Genomic DNA, 6609 nt, shown 5'->3' with positions numbered 1-6609 from the left:
AACAGTGCTAGTGTTTGGAATGAAACAACTTACTATAAATACTGCACTGTATGGACTGTATACTGTATTACTTTCTACACTGTTACACATTTCAAAGGGTTTTTACAGTAACTCACTGGCAACACTGTTGCCAGTAAGTTACTGTAATTAAGATTTACATTATCATAACTGTATTTCAGTTTTAGAGTATTGTACTGTAGTCATGTAATACAGTGAAATTACTGCAAAAATCCAAGTCGTCAGTCAGTACTACTGTAATTCATTTATTTAAATATAGATCTCATTAGATTTTATATTTTTTTTTATATAGAATTAATTTTATTTGTATCCTACATAGGTAATACTGTCATTCAATTAAAAAAGACACAATTATTACAAAATAATAAATTCTTTATTTAAAACATTGCATATATAACACTTAAAAATACAGTCTTATATGCTGGAACAGAGCATCCGTTTCTCCTGTCTTATGGCTTTTTGCAGTGTGCACTGCATTATGTTGTATCCTCTGGATTTATCCTCATGAAGAATATTTAGGCAACAACAACAACAACAAAAAAATAAACTAAAAAAATTATAAAATATAATAATAGTAATAATAATAATGGGGGGGGAAATATAAGCAGCCGAAGAATACATATAAGGCATCTGCAATACTGCTCCAAAATGTAGGCCACCATCTTTGCTCACCATCCATGTCGTTACAGACAGAAATGTGTTCCCTGAAAAACAGGAAGAAGAAAATACACACTTTTAAAAGGCAAAACCCATATGGAATATACAAACTTCTCAAAACCATAGGCAAGTTCTTCTCTTACCCTGAAGGGTGGCTGGCATGCTCATGTCCTTCATGATCCTTCACTGCAGTTGCCTTTAAAACACACACACACACACACACACACACACACACACACACACACACACACACACACACACACACACACACACACACACACACACACACACACACACACACACACACACACACACACACACACAAAAATGCAGTAAATGTTAAATTCCAATAAATAATATTACAAACTAATTTTAAAACTAGAAAGGCAGCTATAAAACTTTTGTTTAACCGAGCTAACATACAATTTATGTTACTGCCATGCTGATGAGTAAATGGTACCAAACTGGTGTGGAAATATATCTTTACCATGCTTTCTGTTCTTATTCTCTCGTAAGGTGCATTGATACACTGTGCAGATGTTCTCCAGAACTCTTCCACTCCTGGGCTTCTTCCCTGGGCAAAACCTGTGGCTCTGCTGCACTGGTTCTGTGTCTGTACCATATACACTATATATATGCTCTCTCTCTCTCTCTCTCTCTCTCTCTCTCTCTCTCTCTCTCTCTCTCTCTCTCTCTCTTTCTACTTCTGTCTGTCTTTCTGTCTGTCTGTCTGTCTATCTATCTATCTATCTATCTATCTATCTATCTATCTATCTATCTATCTATCTATCTATCTATCTATCTATGTATTGTCAGTCTGTCAGTCTATCTGTCTGTCTATCTGTCTGTATTATAGCATATTTACACTATATATCTGTATATTTGTATGTAGCATATATACACTATATATGCTATATATAAACACTATATCTGTCTATCTGTCTTTCTGTAGTGAATATCTTAGACAAGGGTCAAGCAATCCTTGAGGTCATATGACCATACTTTTGCATTTTTAACAATGCTTTAAAAACCATTCACTGCTGTAAAGAGCATTCGGGGTGACAAGAGCAAGGTTTCCTTTGTCATGAGTCAAGCTGACATAGTGACCAGCCCTCATGCACTGCTTCCCAAGCCCTGGGGCATAATGGTTAATGAGCTGAGAAAGGTCCGCTCTTATTTTGCACTCAGCACATTATAAAAAAGCACAGCTATATGACAGTATTTATTGCCCTCTCATATCGTTGCCTCTACACAGCTGCGTTTGCTGCCTCTCACACACTCTTTCTCTTCAGCTGGACACATTCCTGTCATTCAGAGAGAGACAAACAAGAGATGTGACCCCCACCTCTTCCTCACACTCACTACATCTCTCCGTATCCTTTTGCAGCTGCAGGCCCTCTCTTGTTAATGAAATGACCCAGCACTTTGTAATGCTTCTAAGTTGAGGTAATGACATTTATGTCAACAAACCGGCCAGGACAAATACAGGTTATGGAGAATAGAGCATCTTGTTAATGTTAAGTGCAGTTACGTTTAGTTTGGCTAGCGATTGGGAGAGGTCACTGGCAACAGAAGTCTAATGATACCACAGTTCAAACTCTGAGAATGCTTTATAAAAATTCCAAAATTGCAATTAATTTCCTGAAGGATTCATCCTGTTGGATCATTCCACAGATATCCCACAGGCATTTTCTCTGAAATCTTCACCCCATGACAGTTCTCTTCTTCCGGTCATTATCATAAATGCTTCAAGTTCACCACAGACTGACTTCCCGACAGGCACAGAAAATCTTCCCTTCTCCCCAAGGACCTATTATGACCCTACCTGCCTGAGGCCTCAGAACTCCCTCCACACCTGACCTTTCAGCCCTGACACATGACCCCTGTGCTGAATGAGAACACACAGGAGCATCAGAGCCAGACCCACCCCCCACAGCCTCTGGCCAATGACCAAGCAGGCCACCAGTTTACGGGTAAAGGGGGCAAGAGATTGGACCCAGTCACCAGGTCAATATTAAGACTTTGCACAATTCTGCTACACTTTGGTGTTCCGTTACTTCACACACACACACACACACACACACACACACACACACACACACACACACACACACACACACACACACACACACACACACACACACACTTCACCCAAGAAGTCACTTTATTTAGACAATTTCTAGACCATTTAACCTACACATTCAGTCCCAAACTAGCTTGGTCCGATATAGAGCACTGCAGTAAAGACATATTTTTATAGGCCAACCTGGAAGTTAGCATCATGTTTCCCTTGACAAAAACCCAATAGGATTTTTCCATTGCCATTTGAATAAGCTATGTGACAGACATACACCTTATGATGCTTACACATTTTGTTCATCATGATAATCTTCACAAACTTCACAACAATTTGGAAGCCTAAATATAATCAGCAGAAGTAAAAAGCTAAACATAAGCTATAAATTAACTTAGCTAACTTGAGTTTGATGTCACCATCACTTAAGCTTCCGATAAGTCTTTTAGTCTTTATTTATATTTATTTATTTATTTTTAACTGAACTTTCAAATAAGAAAAATTCTGAATTAGAAGATCGTGATTATAAGCACTGCAAAGCTGTAAAAGCAGACTAGTGAGTAGACGAGTTTACCTGCAGTCACATTTAGCCACTTGTTCCTTTTTCAAAGCAAGTTAAAGGTTTAAAAATCAAAAAAGGCTTTTGCTGATGCATTTTGTGTCATAGAATAAAACATGAAAATGTGTTAATCACAGACCTTATTTTTAAGGCATTTAACCAAGAATCATTCAAAAAACCACTGACTTCGGGATGATGGAACCAGAGTACCAGAGTAAAATGCTAACTCATTTCCAGGTTTTGTCCTACAAAAATATGTCATCCCTGCAACCCTATATTATACTAAGCTTAGTGGCAGATTAAAATTTAATTTTTTTTTACATTTTTAAATATTTTTATATCAGTTTTAATTACCTTTTTAAAAAAATATATTTTCATTTTTATTTAATATTTTAAAATAAAACAGGACAAACTTGTCGACTGCTGTGTGGATGGGCTTCATTAAGGATGGTGCAAAGTTACCATGGGTCTAAGGGTCAAACAAGAGAGTTTTGGCATGCATATAAACATCTTGTGTATTTGGTGCATTCTCAGAACTGTAGAATAGATTTTCATCAAGCTTATATATTAGTGCAATATCTCTGTCACATCATGTGGCATATTTATGTCGTTATCTCCAAAAAGAAAAAAAAAAATTGCACCATTCTATTTAATTTAATTCAGTAGAAAGCCTTGGCAGAAAGTATCTACATTTAATATGCACGCAAATAAATGATGCAAATGAATATGATCTGCAGTCGTAGCAATATTTCACTGTGATACAGTCTTTACCTAATCTCCCATTTTACGGAGAACAAAGGGCTCTAGCCACAGGATGACTAAGCACGATCACTGAATTCATCTTAAACCTGGGACGCAATTGAAAGATCACGCTGAATACAGATTTGGGATGATTCCTTATATAATATGTCCCTACAAATCCATCTTAAAAAAGAGCAGAAGATGAGACTGTTTATCATCTTACAATTTGTCCATCTCCATGCCAACACTCTCTTTGCTGGCCCTGCATTCACCATGGTAGGTGCACAGGTCCGTAGCCTTATGCCCTCTTTTATCCTCCCCGTATGCTAATCCGCTGGATTAGGCCCTGTGCAGCATTGTACTCGCATGTGTCCAAACATGACAGGGGTCCGAAAGGGTCACAGTGGATGCTGACCTTGGCCACTGAGGCCTCGCTGGCCAGTGGAGGGACCCGGGAGGGCACTGGAGCAGAGTGTTACGGAGCTCTAATCAGCTCAACAGCTAGACTGAGACCTCCTGCACTTTGTCCAGTGGTCCGACAAAGGCCGCTAGCTGAATGAACCAAGACTCAAAGGTCAGACTGGCCGCAGAGGACGGTGGCTTTGAAATACAATCCACAATGCACTTCCAGCCTTCATCCTCTGCTTTCTTTTCAAGGCGATGTAAAAAGGCAGTCTGTGTTAACTGTATAGCTTTACTTTGTTTACACACAGATGTCCAGATTAAATCCTGATAGGGGTTGTTCTCGGTTTTCTTTTGCTAGTTTAATCCAGCAACACAGGATTAAATATTTGTCAACTTTAAATAATACTTTTCTTATTACAAATTTTAACTCTTTCTGCGTTCTTATATCAAAGTTTTTGTTTTGTATGGATAGTTATGTTCATGTGTTAAGGTGAAATAGTCAGTTAGCTGGAATTTCTGGTCAGGTGAAGGAGATCCATGTCCATTGGGACTTTAGCTGTTGACACAGTGCTCAATTAAGGCCAATAAATGTCTGGGTCGAGTGTGTTAACCAGTGCTGTTAATGGTGTTAGTACCTCATAGGAACTGCAAACTGCTAATTCTGTATGAGCCATCTGCTTTGTACCATTTGTAATTACATTGTGTTCTTAATACACAATAATCATATTTTGGGAAGCTATTGCTAGTCAAGAGGTTAGAGAGGAATCTATGGGATGCACTATTGCTAAATGGCAGGATGTTTTTAATTTTTTTATTATTTGTGTATAGTAATATACATGAAGGTTGTTCTTTAAATTCAGAGAGCTCTTGTCAGTTGCTAGTAAATAATGCCACAGAATGAAACAGTAGTTGTTTCAAATCGTATCGGTCCTCATGTTTTTCCAAACACAAAAGTCTTTCGTTCAACTATGAAACACAAATTAAGATATTTTTAATGAAACCTGAGAGATTTCTGTCACTCCTTTGAAAATTCATTTATTTAGAGATTGTAAAAGATCCATATAAATTGAGAGGTTTCATTTAAGTTTTCTGAAGATGCTTTTATTCACATATAAACATACAATATATTATATTGCTCTACTATATTATATTTTATATTATACTCTACTCTATTATATATATTTTTTATATTGCTCTGCATGCAATACCATGCAACAGAAAAAAAGTTGTTTTGTCATACTACACCACTACAAGTTTGCTCACTCCTTCTGTAACAAGCTAAATTTTGTTAAAAACTCCTGTGCAACTGTCATACTGCTGAAAAAATGTCTTTTAGTTAGTAACATCCCAAGGTTGTACATAGCAATAAATACTTTAACTGTACAGAAAAGCGTCCTGAAACCATTCATAACTCTGGTCTTTAGTAAAAGCTGTGAACAGAATTACTGTGAAATCTTGCCAATAGGGCCTTTTCAGGTCACAAACCAAAACGAGCAATTAAATCAAATTGGAGTCTTTGGTGAGTACTGGGCCCCTGTGGACTTGACCAAATGCTTGATGCTGAAGTGACCTACTTGTGCAGCCTGATGAATGGCCACTGGAAGTGAAACCAGTGGGCAGTCATTAATCTGGAACAGATCAGGATTCAAGTATGTCTCTATTTGGTGTTAATTGGCCAGTTGTTTTATTGCAAGTTGTGAGGGTGGGAGAGAATAAGCTAGTGGTAGTCATATAGATCTATGAGTCTCATAGTAAGTAAAAAGCTATTGACCCTCAAGAGATAAAGTGTTTCTGTTGCTCTTCGGGTACAAAAACACCTCACAGTGCTTCTTAGGAAATGTTTTTAGCTAAATCCATAAAATATAGAGCCAAAGATCAGAATTTACAGGAGCTTTTATAATAGAATTATTTGTCTTTCACTAAATAACTTCTTTTATTTGTTTTCAATCTCTCTGTCTTCTTACTGTTCTTTGTAGCTGCACAAATATGTCAGATCAGTGAGCGGTGAGGTGTGATCCCAGGCTGCCGAGCAGCTGATAGATGGATGGATGTGGAATGGCAGTTTGGCTTGGTCCTGATAAGGCATATCTCTAGCAGGGCTTCCTTAAATGTTTGGAAACAGTCAAACACTGTCAGGCCAGAAAGATTGGGACTG

The 6609-nt window shown here is 37.6% G+C and overlaps 1 long non-coding RNA gene across 1 annotated transcript; it reads right to left on the bottom strand.

Annotated features, from left to right (window-relative positions):
• Nucleotides 1-601: 601 nt before the first annotated feature.
• LOC122145232 lies at nucleotides 602-1283 on the bottom strand. The gene is made up of 3 exons (XR_006160181.1): nucleotides 1163-1283; nucleotides 819-871; nucleotides 602-722 (listed from the first exon to the last, which is right to left on the bottom strand). It is a non-coding gene; the product is annotated as an uncharacterized LOC122145232 (long non-coding RNA).
• Between the last annotated feature and the right edge of the window lie 5326 nt (nucleotides 1284-6609).

The sequence above is a fragment of the Cyprinus carpio genome, chromosome A6, assembly GCF_018340385.1.
Source record: "Cyprinus carpio isolate SPL01 chromosome A6, ASM1834038v1, whole genome shotgun sequence".
In the NCBI taxonomy this organism is placed as follows: domain Eukaryota; kingdom Metazoa; phylum Chordata; class Actinopteri; order Cypriniformes; family Cyprinidae; genus Cyprinus; species Cyprinus carpio.
Note: the sequence above shows the minus strand (reverse complement) of the source record. Positions and strands in the feature narration are given on the sequence as shown.